The 18,579-nt window shown below is 44.1% G+C and overlaps 1 long non-coding RNA gene across 1 annotated transcript in view; it reads left to right on the top strand.

Moving 5' to 3' along the window:
- Window positions 1-18,579, top strand: part of LOC140627503 (uncharacterized) — an 84,051-nt gene that overhangs the window by 53,771 nt on the left and 11,701 nt on the right. Inside the window, exons 2-3 of the long non-coding RNA XR_012026212.1 lie at window positions 11,482-11,540; window positions 13,208-13,291. This is a non-coding gene — a long non-coding RNA (uncharacterized lncRNA). The remainder of the gene's footprint in view (window positions 1-11,481; window positions 11,541-13,207; window positions 13,292-18,579) is intronic.

The raw sequence follows: 18,579 nt of genomic DNA, 5'->3' as shown, positions 1-18,579 counted from the left end.
AGAGGGACAAAATTCCGTTATAAATGTCATGGGGATGGAAAGTACAGCATTGGGAATATAGTTAATTATATTAATAACTTTGTATGGCAACAGATGGTAAATAAACGTATTGTGGTAGACATTTTGTAATGTTTATAAATGTCAAATCACTATGTTGTACATCTGAAGCTAATATAATATTATTTGTCAACTATACTTCAATTAAAAAAAAAGAAAAAAGCTTGAGTAAGGTGTTTTTGGCTGTACAATATTAAGTGTGAAGTTCATTTTATGCCCAGAGTCCATATGCCCCATATGCACATGGCTTGACTTTCCAGGATCTGTTTGCTGAGATCCCTCTGACTGGAAGTAGATCTGCCTGTAAAGCTCTTACTGTGTGCTTCCGGCCTGGTGTTTAGTTGGCCCCCTCCATAAGGATGGCTGCTGGGGAGGAAATTAAACATCGGAGTCCTCTGCGACTGCATTTCTCATACTGGGATGCCAGGCTGGGTGTTCCCTGGGTCTGGATTCCTTTCTATACCACACAGTGCCCCCTGGTTTGTCCTAGTCTCATATCCCAGCTGCCAAGCACCCAGGCCTCCTTTACTTCTCCATCCATAGAGGCTGTGAAGCCAGGCTGCAGACTGAACACGTGGTGACTCTATCTCTCCACTGTTTTTCCTCCTCCACCTCTGCCTCCACTCGGTGCTCTCCTCCTCCAAGCCAACACCTTACCTTGTAGGCAGAGAGGGTCATTCGCTGAATAGGGAAAAAAATGAAAGCCAGTGGGTTGGACTGAGGGGTGACTGCTAGGGACCTTTTGGGCCTAAGAATCTGATGGGACAGGACAGAGTGAGAGTGGCCAGTCACTGCAGGAGATAAGAGCCTAGGTTGGGACTATTGTGCTCCCCTTCCAGGGGTTGCTACCTGCCCAGCATGGCAGATAGAGGGTTCCTGGTACCCTGTTCCTTCAGCTGCCAGAGTCAGGGGCTGTGGTTGGAGCCTGATGCTCATCTGAGCATATAGGTTTTCTTCACAGGAATGAAAGTAGAAGGAAAAGAAAAGGGGGCAATGGAAAGAGTTGAGTATATGGAGCACTTCCTGGCAGGCCCTCTTTAGTGGTCCAAGCTTGTGGGATACCGGTAGCTACTGACTGGGCTCTACACATTTAAGCACACATGTGTTTCCATTATGCCTGGAGGAAGTAATCTGGATGCTTTCCTGGTGGTCTATGGGGAGGAGGAATGAGCCAGTTTCAAAGAAGGCCTTCTCCATGACAGCCATCACATAAAGGGAGGGTTCTGACTTCAGAAGATTACTATTCAACAGGCATTGCAGGGTATCAAAGAGGTAGTGAAATTGAAGCCCAGTTAGGGAAATATACTTGGCCAAGGTCAAACAATGAGTTAAGGACACAGCTAGATACATTCATTCACACATTCATCCATTTATTTACTCATCAGGCACTGTTTACATATCTGTTGTATTCCAGGTACTGTGATAGACACGGGAGGTATAGCAATGCTGAAACCAGCCGGGCCCTACCCTCCTGGATTCCCTAGTCCCGAGTACTGAGAAGTGAATGAACTAATTACCATTTATATTTCTGGGATTGGAGATCAAGGATCATATAAATCTCTATAGACCAGTTCTGCCTATACTTCAGCCTTTTTTCCTCCTCTCCCTTCTCAGTCCCTGGGTTCTAGTCATTTGGGCCTTTAAAACACACCAACCTTATTGCCACCTTGAGTCCTTTGCACTTACTGTACTCTTTGTCTGGAATACTCTCTCTACAGGTCTTTGTATGGCTGCCTCCTTCACAGCATTCATGACTGCTTGGATGCCACCTCCTCAGAAGCCTTCTCTGAGCCCCTGAGCTAAAAGCCACCCCCCCTCCCCCCAGGGTTTGGTTATTTGCTTTCTTGTTTCATCTCTGTCTCCTTCCTAGAGGACAGCACTCAGTACTTTAATCTGTGCCTGGCACATAGTAAGTACTCAGTTAATATCTTCCAGTGGTAAAAAAAAAATCTATATATATCTTCCAGTGGTCATAGAAAAGGCTCACAGACTCCTCTTCTTCCCATAAGGCCTCTGAGCACTTTGGGTTCAAAATCTTTGTAGAGGACAGACACTCTCAATTTACAAACAGTAACTTGAGTTCCAGAGAGAGGCAGTAACTGCCTGAAGATTCATAAGTTCCAATAATCTCTTACCTCACCCTCATGCTCCCCAGTCTTGGGGACATCAGAGCCAGTTCTTTTTTTCCCCAAGATGTTATTTATTTGAGAGAGAATGAGCGAGCAAGAGAGAGAGCACAAGCTAGGGGAAATGCAGAGGGAGAGGGGAAACAGACTCCCCGCTGAGCAGGGACCCTGATGAGAGAGGCTCTATCCTGGGATCATGACTGGAGCTGAAGGCAGATGCCTAACTGACTGAGCCACCCAGGTGCCCCCGAGCCAGTTCTTCAGACATTTCTTCTCATTGCAGGGAGAGGTGCACTGAGACCCTAAGAGAATGTTATACCCCAAGGACACTCCATTCGAAATCAACAAATTTTCTCTGTTTTTGTGTAACTGGGAGCATCTTTGCCTTGATTTCTGAAAGATAGCTTTGCTGGTTGTAGGGTTCTTGGTTGACAGCTTTGTGGTTTTTGAGCCCTTTGAATGCTATCCAACTTCATCAGAAATGTACATTTACACACCAACTGCCCATGGTTATTGGTCGGTGGCTGTCCCTGGGAGCATTGATTCCCCAGCATTTCCAGCCTTCCATGCACAGGTAGAGGGGCTTCAGTCCACAGAGGAAATGGGGCAGGTGGATGTTGGGCCCAGCGCATATGGCTGAGGAGTTGTGGTAGGACATTCACATCACCTGCTATAGCTGACTCGCCAAGGTGACACAGCAGCAAGGCCATGATTTGAGCTCAAGGTCATGTGACAGCAAAGTCCTGTTCTTAGCTGCTACTTGATTTGGTGAATGGAGAGGTTGGAAAAGAGTAGCAGATGTTTGCTTAGAAGGTCTGTGAAGATTGCTTACCTGGACTGCTTCTCACATCCATATTCTACAGATTGGCAGACACACCTGCTCTGTGCCCATCCTCTGGCTGGCCTTTCAGGTCACAAAGAGTAACCAGGGATGTTTCATGCCCTCAAGGTAAATATGTCTGCTGGGAGATGGTCATCTTAGGGGATAAACCCACACTTTGTTCCCCATCCCATCTCTGTTGACTAGGGAGTCCTTCCTGGAGGAAGTGTTGCCCAAGCACTGCAGAGGACTTTTGGAGGTTATCAAGCCTATTCCTTTCACTTTACAGATGAGGGAACACAGGACTATAGCAGAGAAATGGCCTGCAAAAGAGGGCACAAGGGGGCAATCTGGAGGCCAGCCTCTGAGTGGCTGTGCCCTCCCTTGGGTTCTAGTCCCATATTCAGACACTGTACACACTGCCAGATGCAGCTGCTCACTGCCTAACCCTTCCATCCCACCCAGAGCTCTTTCCCTCAAAGGGCTGCAGACTCAAGGCTCTGCTCTATGCCTCAGCACTGGGCCATTTTACCTTTAAACAATGTAAACAGTCTCTCCTGAGAGAATTTAGTATAGTGGTATGGGAGAAGGTGTGTGTGTACACCTTAGGCTGAGAGTGTGAGAGAGTATCTTAAGATTTGGTGAGTTGCTTTTTCTCCTTTGGATTTACATTGTCCTCAGTTGAGTCCTGGAGGGGAAATGAGCCATAGGGGAAAAAGGTAAAAAATAATTATACTTCCAAACTTAATAGCATAAATTTCTCAAAGAAACTTTTAACAGATGCTTTCCGTTCCCCTCTTTCCCACAGCTTTTGCAAATATAATGTCTGTTTTATGGGGATATGGACCTAATAATGACCTATAACACAACCCATTGTGGATATTTGGCCAGCGGTACATCCGAATTCCCCTGAAATGAGTTGTTACAGTGACCTAGTCTACTGTATATGGCACTGCAGGGGGCCTTCACAGTCATCAGGTCCATTTCCTTCCTTCCTCAGATAAGGAATGCAGGCCCAGAGCAGTGGAGGGGCCTACTCAAAAGAGCCCTGAGAGCTCTACCTAGGGAGGGCCAGCTTCTGGGTGGCCTTGTCCTCCTTCCTGTGTGTTGAGGTCAATCAGTTTGGGCAACACACCCAGGTTCACAGCCAGATTCCTATCCTAAGCACTTACCACACTGTCCTGCCCAGAACTCTTTCACCTAAAGGGCTGAAGAGTCAAGGCCCCTCCCCAAGCCATGGTACTGGACCTTTTTGCCTCTCAGAAACTTAAACAACCTTCCCTGAAGGCATGCATTATCCACCTTGGAGTTAGTTTTTGCAGGCCTTAAGAGAGCCTTGCAATTTGTACTCTTCTTAAAAGGCCAAGTGTGATTCCACAACTCTAAATTTCCCCCAATCTTACAAAGATGTGCCTGCCAATTGGCAGTACAATGCTTAAGGAACAACCAGCTGTGGACTTATGTTGAATTAACTCTCTTAGAAAAGCAGGCCAATAGCTTGGAAGCTGTTCTACTGATATTGTAGAATCCAGGAAAACAAAAGACTCCTTCTGAAAGCATGTTCTGTCTTGTTATATAAAGAGACAGAAGAGATTTTAGATGGCATAATTGGTATCCCTGTCCTCCAAAGCACAGCCCCCAGACAAAACTAGGGCTCTTATGAGAACTGCAGAGTTGGATCATAATTTTCTATTTCAAGGCCAAGAATCTTGGTTTAGGACAAATAATGGAGATAAGACCGAGAATAAGGAGGAGTCCCTATCTGGTACCCCCTTGAATTAGGGAGACCAAAAACAAAAACAAAAACAAAAAAACAAAGGATGTTTTGAAATCAGAAGTAGAAAAGAAGGTTTTAGAGACCTAGAGGAGAAATAAATCTATGGCAGTGGCTGAACCCAGACCAGTTGGGGTGTGGGGACATTGGTGGTAAGTGAGGGCTGACTGGTGGGTACTGCCCCAGTGAAGAGGCCAATAGAGCACAAAGAGGTAGCTCTAAAACAGCTGGGCTTTACAAAAGAAAACCTATAAGGGAAACTGATTCATTTGTAAATCAGTCAATTCACATGTAAATTTAGATTAATATGTAAATTGGCCCCTAAACTCTCCTTCCAAGGTCTCCATCACAAGGCAAAGCAATAGGGTTTCCTTCCTTTAACTCCACTGGTCATCCTAAAAGGTTTCATTGGGATTAAAATGTTCATGAAAAATGAGGGAAAATCAGGACTAAGAGGAAGTTTTACAATGTGATTCACCCTGACCTAGGTCCCAACTCTAACACCCCAGGAAACACAAAATCACATTTGGCCACATCTTCACCTTAATCATAAGAAATTTCCAAGGATGTCTCATGAATTACATGGACCCACATCAAAGTCTGAACTCCAGTAGGGAGTCAGAAATATTTCTAGGTGTTAAATCAGTTCTGGTATTTAATTAATATGAAACCTTGGACTTTGGAATCTCACCATGGCCAAATTTGCTAGGTGAATAGATTTTTTTTTAAGATTTTTATTTATTTATTCATGAGAGACAGAGAGAGAGAGGCAGAGACAGAGGCAGAGGGAGAAGCAGGCTCCATGCAGGGAGCCCGATGTGGAACCGGATCCTGGTCTCCAGGATCAGGCCCTGGGCTGAAGGCGGCGCTAACCCGCTGAGCCACCGGGCTGCCTGAATAGATTTTGTAGTGTTAAAACATTGCTTAACTCTCCACTCAAGTGAGTGTTCAGTGTTTATTCGTTCTGAACTGGAAGCAAGGAAGTTAGTTACTAGCTATGAATCCTGACCAACATGTGGGATGTGAAGAGATGAGGAAGTAATCTTCATAGTCATTGAATTGCTGTTCAAGAGCAGCAACCACAGCCAAGGCCATAAATCAGGTCTATTCACCTCACTGTACTCTTCCTCCCCTTGGAAACATGGGAAAAATTCAATCCACAGGCAAAATAAAAATGATATTTTGAATAACTCCGTTAACACCCTCCTGTGCACCATGCACAAACTGGCTTATTCTCTCTCATAACTGGTAGCCTTGTCGTATTGTACATAGATATATCAATTAAATAGAATTACATGGATGCCTGGGTGGCTTAGTTAGATAAGCGTCTGACTCTTGATTTCAGCTCGGGTCATGATTTCATGGTTGTAGGATTGAGCCCCACATTGGGCTCCATGCTGGGAGTGGACCCTCCTTGAGGTTTTCTCCCTTTCCCTCTACATTTGTCCCCCCCTCACCCCCCCATCTCTCTCTTTAAAAAAAAGAATCACAGTAGAAGAGAACTTCAGTTCATCAGGATCATACATGTATTGCAGGAAAAGCCAATATCCAAGAAAATCATTTTTACTTTGCCTAATCTTTTTGTTCTTTAAACTGTAGTATGCATTGTGTTTTGTTTTATATACTCTTTAAAGGAAATCCGAGGAGTGAGCATGCATTCAGTCTAAGAGCCTTCATCTGTTCCAGCTACAGTCATGACAACGAAGTTTGATCTCTGGACTGATGTCTGTTAGATACTACAACCTCACAGCAGTTCCTTAGAACATGCTTACTCCTTTCTGACCCTCCATCTTTGCTTGTGCTGTTCCCATTCCAAACCCTTCCTCATCTAGCTCAGTCATTTGGGTCTTGCCTTTTTTCCTCTCAGATTTTCTGCCTCCTTTCACTCACCTTCTTCCTCTTCTTTCCCTGTCTCAACCTACCTATACCGTGATATCTCCCCTCCCTGAACCATAGAGGAGGCCTGAAGTATGGATCACACATTAAGAGAGAACAGCTGTAACCCATGGCCTCCCACCGAAAACGGTTTTGTGGGTGTCATTCTTATGTTCCCTAACTGCACAGTCAGCACTTGAATTGTCCGACTGGGTGACCTACTGTTTTGTTTCCACACTTGAAGCTTTGGGTGTGCTTTACACGTAGTAAAAAATGAGCAATGATTATAGTAACAGCTGAAACTTTTGGCAGGCTTACTGTGTGCCAAGTACTATGCTGAGCAATATGCATGAATTAGGATCATTGCTATTTTATAGATGAGAAAATAAAGACAGGGAGAGAGTGATTATTTGCCCGGATCACAGAGCTGACAAGTGGTACAGTGGAATTTATTCATCATATATTCCATTCGGTTCACTAACTAGACTCTCAGTTTGAGAAGAAAATGGTTACATGCATATTTTCACATATCTTTTGGTTTTTACAATTTATTTATTTATTTTAGGTGTGGAGCACGCAAGCGCGTGTCTGGTGGGATAGAGGGAGAGGGAGAGAGAATCTCCAGCAGACTCCCCACTGAGTGCAGAACCAACTTGGGACTTGATCCCATGACCCTCAGATCATGACTTGAGCTGAAATGAAGAGTTGGATGCTTAGCTGACTAAGCCACTCAGGTGATCCCCAAATTGGTAGTTTTTTAAAAAAGAGAGAAAAAGCCATCACCCTTTCCTAAGTGAATGGTAGTAAGTCTGTGGACATATAATATCATTGCAGTTTGGAAGCCTTACATGTTAAAAAGCAAGAAAAGGGGCACCTGGGTGGCTCAGTGGTTGAGCATCTGCCTTTGGCTCAGGTTGTGATCCCGGGGTCCTGGGATCAAGTCCCTCATCAGGCTCCCCTCAGAGAGCCTGCTTCTCCCTCTGTCTGTGTTTCTGCCTCTCTCTCTGTGTGTCTCTCATGAATCAATAAATAAAATATTTAAATATATATATATATAATTTAAAAATAAAAAGCAAGACAAGATCAAAGCTTGGATATGGCCAATATCTCTGCTCATTTGAATTTAATATTTTCAAGAGATGCCTATTTTGGTGAATCTTCCAGTTTATTGGTATGGTTTAACTAAAGATATCTGTATTCAGAAGTCTAGTTCTTTCTTTTTTGAAGTAAAGGGAGCAAAAAACATTTTCCCCATTGAATGCAAACTGCCGCAGCCACTGTGGAAGACAGTATGGAGATTCCTCAAAAAGTTAAAAATAGAACTACCTTATGATCCAGTAATTGCACTACTGGGTATTTACTCAAAGAATACAAAAACACTATTTGAAAGGATATATGCACCCCTGTGTTTATTGCAGCATTATTTACAATAGCCAAATTATGGAAGCAACTCAAGTGTCCATCAGTAATGAATAGATAAAGAAGGTATGGTGTATATATTCAGCCATAAAAGATAGTGAAATCTTGCCATCTGTGACAACATGGATGGAACCAGAGGGTATTATGTTAAGTGAAATAAGTCGGGGGCCCAGGTGGCTCAGCGGTTTAGCGCTGCTTTCGGTCCAGGGCATGATCCTGGAGACCCGGGATCAAGTCCCACATCAGGCTCCCTGCATGGAGCCTGCTTTTCCCTCTGCCTGTGTCTCTGCCTCTCTCTCTTGTGTCTCTCATAAATAAATAAAATCTTTAAAAAAAAAGATAAGTCATTTGGAGAAAGACAAATACCATAGAATTTCATTCATATGTGGAATTTAAGAAACAAAACAAATGAAGGGGAAAAACAGAGACGAACCAAAAAACAGATTCTTAGCTATAGAGAACAAACAGATGGTTACAAGAGAGGAGGTGGGTGGGTGGAGGGTGAAACAGGTGAAGGGGATTAAGAATATACTTACCACCATTTGCTTCAATGTGGATGGAACTGGAGGATATTATGCTGAGTAAATCAATCGGAGAAGGACAAACATTAGATGTTCTCATTCATTTGGGGAATATAAATAATAGTGAAAGGGAATATAAGGGAAGGGAGAAGAAGTGTGTGGGAAATATCAGAAAGGGAGACAGAACATAAAGACTCCTAACTCTGGGAAACGAACTAGGGGTGGTGGAAGGGGAGGAGGGCGGGGGGTGAGGGTGAATGGGTGACGGGCACTGAGGGGGGCACTTGACGGATGAGCAGTGGGTGTTATTCTGTATTTGGCAAATTGAACACCAATAAAAAATAAATTTATTATAAAAAAAAATTCATAGATTAGGGCAGCCCGGGTGGCTCAAGGGTTTAGCGCCACCTTCAGCCCAGAGCCTGATCTTGGAGACCCGGGATGGAGTCCCACATCAGGCTCCCTGCATGGAGCCTGCTTCTCCCTCTGCCTATGTTTCTGCCTCTCTCTCTCTGTGTCTCTCATGAATAAATAAATAAAATCTTTTAAAAAAAATTCATGTGGAAACCAGTAAGATATTAAATCTGACTCAAATGAGAAAAAAAAAGAATATACTTACCATGATGAGCGCTGAGTAATGTATAGAATTGTTGAATCACTATGTTTTACACCTGAAACGAATATAACACTATGTGATAACTATACTGGAATAAAATTTTTTAATAATTAAAAATAAAAAAAAACAGGGCAGTCCGGGTGGCTCAGTGCCACCTTCAGCCCAGGGCATGATCCTGGAGACCCCGGGATCGAGTCCCACATTGGGCTCCCTGCATGGGGCCTCTGCCTGTGTCTCTGCCTCTCTTTCTGTGTGTCTCATGAATAAATAAATAAAATCTTTTTTAAAAAAGCAAAAAAACATTTTTCCTACATCATCTTATGATACATTTTGGCATTTGTTAATGTCATATATGTCAGTCACTACTCCAGTATATCCCCTCTGTTTCACTGGTAAGTATTACCCTTTGGAGCCAACATTAGTCTTAATTAATGTTTCGTAGTTTGTTCTAATAAATATGTGGTCATTTGAATCTCTTACGTACTTTTTAGACTGTTCTTTTGTTTTCCTGCGTATTTTTTCATTTTAATTAAAATTGTGTTAAAATTAGAAAATTATTTGGAGCAAATGGTCATATGTACATATATGCTGTCTTCCTATCCAAGAGCATATCTATAGTGAATCATTTTGCAAATAATATCTAAATCTTACGTATTCTGTCAGCATTGCTTATGTCAGAATTCTGGCCATCTATCGGTGGCCCCTAATCTCTCTTTAGCAAGAGGGTCGAATTCTCTTTGTAACCTTCAGTAGCTAAGTATAAGTTGCACAGAAGCTCTTTACACAGACCTAGTTTTGTTTGAGCCTTAACCTTCTTTCTCTGAGGCCAGTAATATCTAGGAGGCCTGATCTTGGCCCCTTTCTTTCTGACATCCAGAACATTCTGGAAATAATTGCTATCCATTCCATAGAGTCTGTACCATCCCATCTACTCCTACTCACCTGTTTTTGTCCTTCTATCAGCATCTGTAAAACACTTGGGGATCAGGAGATATTCAGAAAAGGTAAAAAACGGGGCTCTTGGGTGGCTCAGTTGGTTAAGCATCTGACTTTGGTTTAGGTCGTGATCTCAGGGTCCTGAGATCAAGTTCCACATCAGGCACCCTGCTCAGTGGGGAGTCTGCTTTTCCCTCTCCCTTTGCCCCTCTCCCTGCTCATGCTCTCTCTATCCCTAAATAAATAAATAAAATCTTTAAATATAAAAACCTGGGGTGCCTGGGTGGCTCAGCGGTTGAGCGTCTGCCTTCAGCTCAGGGCGTGGTCCTGGGATCCAGTCCCACATCGGGCTCCCTGCCTGGAGCCTGCTTCTCCCTCTGCCTCTGCCTCTGTCTCTCTCTTTCTCTCTCTCTCTCTTTGTGTCTCTCATGAATAAATAAAATCTTTAAAAAAAAAAGAAAAAACCAACATTTTGATGATGTTATCATAGGTGTATGCATATGTCCAAACTCATCAAAATGTATATGTTAAATATGTGCATTTTTATGATTACGTATACCTCAATGAAGCTGAAAGAAAGAAAACAAAGTTTTTGCTAAATTGGTAAATTTGGTAAGCTTTGGGGAATTAGTCATATGGTAACTTGATCCTTCAAAGAATGGCTTGTTTGTTTACTTGGTCAATTCTGTGACTTGGCTTTTGGTAAAATGGCTCTTGATTAACTGACTTAGTGCCAAATCCGTGACTTCTAATACCAAGCAAATGAGGCAGAATTTTTATCCACAGATAGATCCTCTTTAGAACTTCCCCATGGAAACCGGTGCTTTGTCATGAGAAGGAAAATTCTGGGATTTTATCCCACATAACCATGGGAACAAATCTCTCTTGACTTTCCTTTTCAGTGGCCATTTCTAGTTCCTTTCTCCCTTTACCTTCCGGATGACAGGCTAGATGGGCAGAAGGGACGGGAAGTGTCAGGGGTCTAGTAAAGTTTAGAGTCTGGGTGGTCAACGGGGAGAACCACTGCAGGGTCTTTGTGTGTAGGACCCGCTCCTCGCAATCCTTTATATTTGTTGAAAGCAGCAGCTACTGGAGAAGCCCCAGAAGTCTTTCAGCCTGTGTTCCCCAGAGTTCCCAGAAGGGAAATGTATGACTGCTGCTATGGCAACCATTTCAACCAATGGGATGTAAAGCTGAAGCATTTCTGCCTGCTTCCGTTCTGGCAAGGAGGGGGAAATGGGAGACAGTTGAGAGAAGGAGAGTATAATCAGTCCTAGTAATTATCTGATCTCAAGAAGAGGACCAGTCTATAGTATTCATATACTGTTTCTTTCCAGCAGAAGATGAGCTTGCAAGGCTGTGCCAGGATGAAGAATAATGACAAGCCTCGCCTGTGGTATGTACTGGGGGTCCTTATTTGCTAGTCACTGGGTTAAGGGCCCAGTATGTGGTAGGCCATTTCTTCTCACAATAGGCATTAATATTTTCATGTTAGATTTCAGAAAACAGAGACAAAGAGCATTAATTTGCCCAAGGCTCAAACCCAGAGCTTCTGTGCTTTTTCCTTGGTTATTCCCAGATTCTGAGATCAGGGCCTCTGTTGTATGCTTGTTGGTTTCCTCTCTTTTTAAAAAATATTTTTATTTCTTCTAAAGATTTTATTTATTTATTCATGAGAGACACAGAGAGAAGGCAAAGACATAGGCAGAGGGAGAAGCAGGCTCCATGCAGGGAGCCCAATGTGGAACTCAATCCTGGAACTCCAGGATCATGCCCTGAGCCAAAGGCAAACGCTCAACTGCTGAGCCATCCAGGCGTCCCTTTTTAAAAATATTTTTGCATTTATTTATTTGACAGAGAGCGCGAGAGAGAGCGAGCACAAGCAGAGGGAGAGAGAGAATCAGGCTGTCCACTGAGCAGGGAGTCTGCTGATGCGGGACTCGGTCCCAGGACCCTGGGATCATGACCTGGGCCAAAGGCAGATGCTTAAGTGACTGAGCCCTCAGGCGCCCCTTGATGTTTTCCTTTAAAGGTATTTTTTATCAGGGCACCAGGCTGGCTCAGTCCATTGAGCATGCAGCTCTTGATCTTGGGGTCATGAATTCAAACTGTGCTGGGCGAGGAGCCTACTTAAAAAAAAAGTCTAGGGACACCTGGGTGGCTGAGCGGTTGAGCGCCTGCTTTTGGCCCAGGGTGTGATCCTGGAGTCCCAGGATTGAGTCCTGCATCGGGCTCCCTGCATGGAACCTGCTTCTCCCTCTCTGCCTATGTCTCTGCCTCTCTCATGAATAAATAAATAAATATTTTTTTAAAAAAAGTCTAAAAACAAACCTAAGGAAAATAAGGATATCTTTTATGAAACACAGATGATAGAGAGTATACTATAATGGTTATCAGCATAGAATCAGGAGGAATTTACATAGTGCTTTTTTTTTCTTCAAATTTTCTTGCTTACAAAATGGGGAAAAAAGTGTTGCCTATTGAATAAGATTTTTATGAGGATTAAATCAAATAATTCATCGAAAGATTAAGAACACTGCCTGGCACATTATAGCCTTTTTTCTTAAGGTTTACATATTATTACTGTCATTTGTAGTAGGAGGAGTATAAATATTCTTTTATTTTATTTTTAATTTTTTTTTGTATTTATTTATGATAGTCACAGAGAGAGAGAGAGAGAGAGATTGAGAGAGAGAGAGGCAGAGGCACAGGCAGAGGGAGAAGCAGGCTCCATGCACCGGGAGCCCGACGTGGGATTCGATCTTCGATCCCGGGTCTCCAGGATCGTGCCTTGGGCCAAAGGCAGGCGCTAAACCGCTGCGCCACCCAGGGATCCCCGTAAATATTCTTTTAAATGGTCTTAATTGGTGATATGAAAAGACCATGATCTGTGTCAGAACCCAGTTTTTTTTTCATTTAGTCCATAAAATCTCCAAGGCTGGGAACCCCTGCCTTTAATCAATGTGCTTTGTATATGGAGTGGTTGATTTCCCATGTTGAAGCAACTGGTCTCCCTCCCAACAAACAAAGGAAAGTACTTTGCTAAGTGTTCTCTCTTTTCAGGAAGAGATGCTGAGCTCGCTGCCTGGAAAACACCAGACACGTTCAGGACTGCCACAGAGATTGTGCTGCTGAGGTGGCATAGAGGTAAGAGCATGGGAGCGGGGAGGAAGGAATGGGGTAGGTAGTGTGACCTCATGAGAAGAGGATGAACCGTGGACTCACAGGGTTGCAAACCACAGATCTGCCACATACTGGCTTCATGACTTCAGGTGGGTTGTTTCAGCTGTCTGAGCCTCCTCTGAACAATAGGATTATAATAGGAATTGACAGGGCTAAAAAGAAGATGAAATGAAGGAATTCCTATAGAGCACCCAGAACATGGCCAGTCTTGCTGTAGGTCTTCAAGTAAACATTAGCTTCCCCTATAATGATGATGAAGAGACTGGTCACAATAGACAGAATAAAAAAAATGGGGCATTGGAAAGAGCCCACATCATCCCTGAAGCTGGGAAAGTTTTCTCAGATTCTAGGAACAGGTGTGGCTCCAGAGCTGAGAATACTGTCGGTGATGGTGACCAGCCTCTGTTTTGCTCCCTTGTCCAGATCCTGTAAAGCCCATCAGACCAGCTGCTATGGATGTTGTAGTGCCACGGCAGGCCCCGAACGGTAGCCCTGCCCTCGTCCTGTGTGCCCTGTGTTTGTGTGTGGTAGAGGGGGCATGCGGTACCTCTAGAATGGGAGCCGGAAACACCCAGCCCCACAGCAAGGGCTTTCCTAAGGGGCAGAGCTCTGACTTCCTTTGTGTCCTGCTTTTGGGACAAGGACAGTAAGACCTCTCATAGGAAGTGCTGGGACCATGGGAGAGAGTAAATAGTCTGGCTCCTGGCCAAAAACTTTTGTGTGGTCTTTCAGGCAGTTACAAAGGTTTGTTTGACAGGTGTCATGGAAGGGGGCTGGTTTCTCCACATCACACTTGCTGCACAGCCAAGATCCTGCATTCTCTGAAGGGAGTAGCAGTCTTGGACTCAGGACCCCTGGTCAACGACACTCTTATATGCATTAGCTGCATTCTTAGCCCAGGTGCCTCTGTTTGGAGGCTGCTTTCTCAGGGGCCTATGGCAGAGGCCTTCCTCAGGCACTTCTGCTAAAGCCTCTTCATGTGGGGCAGTAGAGCACCTAAAGACACATTTTCTCCACTCAGTACTCAGGACTTTTCCACTCCTCGCCCTTCGTCCTCCCATCCTCCTGCCTCTCGGTCCATGAGATGTCAAGAGCCTTCTGGTCAGGGCTTCCTCCATGGTGCAACCGTTCCTGGATTCCCATGCCAATCCATCTGACCCTTGCTGGAGCCGTTCTGTGGGACAAAATGGAACAGTGGGGTAGTCTGCACCTTCTCTGCTTCACCCCCTGGTCATACTATGCAAGGAAGTGTTTACAGGCTCAACTCTTAGTTTTATTTTGACTTTTTGTTTTAACCGGTTACTCTGAAATCTGGCAATTGAACTCTCTATCTCAGCTCAGCTCTTGAAAAAGAGGTGCAGCAAGCAGGGTAGTTGATCAAGCACAATGTTGTTTTCAAAGACCCCAAAGCCTTAAAATCTCATGGGGCACTTCACCAATAGGGTATTAGCAGAGCGTGCTAGCAAGTCAGCTGCAAGAATCAGAGGGTCTCACAAGGCACTTCACCAATGGGTGTCAGGAAGTGGCAGCAGAGGCCGTGGGGCATTCTTAGAGGATGATAGCAATTGTTTTTTTTTTCTTTCTTTCTTTTAAGTTTTATTTATTTATTTGAGAAAGAGAACATGAGTGGGAGGGGTAGAGGGAGAGAGAATCTCCAGCAGATTCTGTGCTGAATGCAGAGCCCAACATGGGGCTTGATCTCAAACTCTGAGATCATGACCCGAGTCAAAATGAAGAGTCAGTTGCTCAACCTACTGAGCCATCCAGACACTCCTCAAATTGTTTATATAAGCTTTTTGGTTCCAAGGTGGACCACTGGTCCTTCTCCTTTGCTCCCAGCACCCTGGCTGAAATCGTTGGGTGGATCAAATTAGAAATCCAACAGTGAGGGACTATAAGAAAGCCAGAGAAGCAATTCCCTCACTACTGTTTCCTGTTCTCTGATGACAGGACCAGAAGTTGTCAGAGACTCTGTAAACTGAGTTGCATCCAATGACTGTTCTTAGATCTAAGCAGATCTCTGGTGCCAATAGACAGCCTGCTCTGTGCATTGTGTTATGGAGACTCATGCTTGTAATAAAAAAATTGCAGAGCTCTTTGAGATTGCTATGTCCAGTGTGCTCTGAGGAGACCTTAGGAACTTGACTAGTTTGCCTCCATGATGAAAGAGGTAATCTCATTAAACTTCATGAAGGACAGTGACTCCTAGTGATGTGCATCACTGTACACACCCTCCTCCAGAATGCCTGACAGTAGCCACTTTGCCTAAGGAGGAAGAAGAATCTCCAGAGGTCAGAGGGTAGGATTACCAGAGACCCTCTTCTTCCTCAGCTAGGTACTCTTTGGGCTCTGACAGATTTGGCATGATGAGTCAATAAAAAACTTGTCTGGAGCAACCTTACAGAAGCTGCGGGGCCCTGTGCCCAGCCTGGTAGTCTTTTGGGCCTGCAGTGAGGGAGTGGGAACAGTGGATGATGAGATGGTTCACCAAAGATTTTGAGGTTTGTTCATGCTGCTCCTGCTGGTTATTGAGCCCAATTAAGCTTCAGAATGAGGTTAGGTCCGTTGCTCAGCAACGCAAGCTGGATCTTTACTGAGAAATTTCTTGGAACTGAAAAAGTGACGACTGCAAAAATAACAAATTTGACTGACCAAAGCAATGTCAAAATGGTGATCAAGAGCCCCCTTGTGGACTTTCTGGGCAAGAGCTTTTTCCAAATACAGCTCTGGACCCCGTCACCCAGTAACAGGTCTCAAAGGAGGGGATTGATGTACTCCCCACTAAGGAACTCTGGGCCCGTACCAGGTCATGGGGAACTTGATAGATGGTCCTACCAGGGTCTGCATGGTGATGGCCCTCTGCCTCTCCTGGTGAATCAGGAGTTGAATCAAAGAGCCCCAGTGTCATAGTGTCTTAGCTCAGGGCAGAGTTATTGGCCTGCTGTTGGGCTTTGGTGGATACTGGGCACATGATCAATGGCTGTGAAATAATCCTAAAACCAGAAATCCCAGTCATGTCACGGATCCAAGCATATGTCTCAAATCACCTGGTGGAGGTGGTTCAAGAGTCTTCTGTACTAAAATATAAATGGTACATACAGGAATGAAGAAAACTGAGCCCAAATGAGGTCTTATAACTCCAAGAAAAGATCTTAGGAGTGTCCTTCTGGCTCCCTGGCATATTTTCCAAGGAGGTACTGCCTCCACCAGCCCAGTGAGGTCCCAGATATATAGGCTTCCTGGACTACAAACGGGCCTGTTCACTGTCTGCCCCTCCTGGTTAACTACTAACAAGCAGGAATGGGGTGCAGCTGCCATCCACATTGAGAGAGACTTTTCCTACTGAGTGTGGTAAGGGATGCTTAGTGTAACAGGTGGAGCTTCACACAGGATGAATGGCTGGCTGTCCCTGCCACGTCAACAAAGGAGGCTTGCTGTATTTTTCATTGACTGACTTATGTATTGTGGCTAATGGCTTAGACATTTTGGGGGGCCTCTGGCAAGACTCAGATTGGCGTGTAGAACAAGCCTCCCTGTGGGGACTAGCCACTTGGGTAAAAATCAATTCTGCTCCTAATAAGCTTCTTCTGTTACTCACGTAGATGCTCACCAAGAAACACTCCTGCACCGACATAGGGGGACATTGCAGACGAGCAGACTGCTCGTCAGTCACGCGTCCTTTACCCCAGAGCAAGTGGATATGCTTCTTGGATCCACAAGAAGATGGCCATCAGGAATTCAGTGTAGGGAAGGAAAAATTCTTTCTCTCCCCTTCAGGGTCTTCTAGCTGGACTAAATTAAATTGACGTGAGACAGATTAATGGGAGAAAAAAAACAGTGTCATTATGTGGGCATGGAGGCCCAGTAATGAAATGACCACGGCAGGCAGTTTTTATACTTTTTAGACAAAGAGACAATAAACTTGCAAGAAATTGATGGGATAAAGGAAATAGGTGCTAGGGAGCTTTAATTAGTAGGGAATTCTTTTTTTTTTTTTTTTTTTTTAGTAGGGAATTCTAAGTGGAATTGAGGCTGAGGTAGTAGATTAGGGGAAAAAAAAAAACCTGCACGATGTTTGTTTCTACAGTTTTCTTGGCTTTAAAGTCTTAATCTCTGGTCATAAGGATGTTTTTTTCACTTTTTAGTACAAGGAGGGTATTTTTCACAGGGGATATTTGTTTCCTGCTTTCTTGGGGACAGGACAGTCTGAGCATCCTTACATTGACTGTTTCTTAACTTTTCTTTAAAATTATGAGTATGCCAAAGTGGCAGATTTGGTGGTGGCTTGCCCATGGCCCCATATCAGAAACCATCCTAGACTGGGTCTACATGCATGGGCTGCCACTGTTGTCAGAAGAAAACTGAGGGAAAAAGCTCTCTGATGTTGGTTCTGACAGTGATGTCTTGGATGTGACACAGAAAGCACATGCACCAAAGCAGATATAAACAAGTGGGACCACATTAGACTAAAAAGCCTCTGCACAGCAAAGGAAACAAACAACAGAAAGAAGAGGAGAAAATATTTGCAGGCCATATATCCACTAAGAGGTTAATATCTAAAATATAGAAGGAACTCATATAACTCAACAGGGAAAAAACAACTAATGGCCTAAAAAATGGGCAAAGGGCCTGGGTAGACAGTTTTTCAGAGAAGCCACACACATGGCTAACAGGTAGGTGCATGAGCAGGTTCTCAGCATCATTCCCCATCAGGGAAATGCATATCAAAACCATGTTGAGGGGGCGCCTGGGTGGTTCAGTGGTTGAGTGTCTGCATTTGGCTCAAGTCGTGATCCCAGAGTCCTGGGATTGAGTCCTGCATCGGGCTCCCCGCAGGGAGCCTGCTTCTCCCTCTGCCTATGTCTCTGCCTCTCTGTGCATCTCTCATGAGTAAATAAATTTAAAAAAAATCTTTAAAAAAAAAACCATGATGAGTTATCACCTTTTGGGAGAGCAAAATTTGCCACCCCAAAATGTATCTCTTTAGCATGAGGATTAATTTAGGCTGATTATTTTTAAGAAACCTCTTCCTTTTTACCTTTACCACTGCCTAAAAGAATTTAGAGAAGAGGACCTCTTCCAGGAAAAGAGCTACCATCCTAGATAATTACAGTAAAGTGTGATGTAGGTGTGGTAGACAGGGATAAGCCCAGCAAAGTCTGTTTGTTAAAATTCCTCTGCATCTTGTTGTGTCTTTCTGGCCCAGCAAATATTCATTTACCAAACATTTATTCTTTTTCATCTTCCTGTGA

This window comes from Canis lupus, chromosome X (genome assembly GCF_048164855.1).
Source record: "Canis lupus baileyi chromosome X, mCanLup2.hap1, whole genome shotgun sequence".
Taxonomy (NCBI): Eukaryota; Metazoa; Chordata; class Mammalia; order Carnivora; family Canidae; genus Canis; species Canis lupus.
Note: the sequence above shows the minus strand (reverse complement) of the source record. Positions and strands in the feature narration are given on the sequence as shown.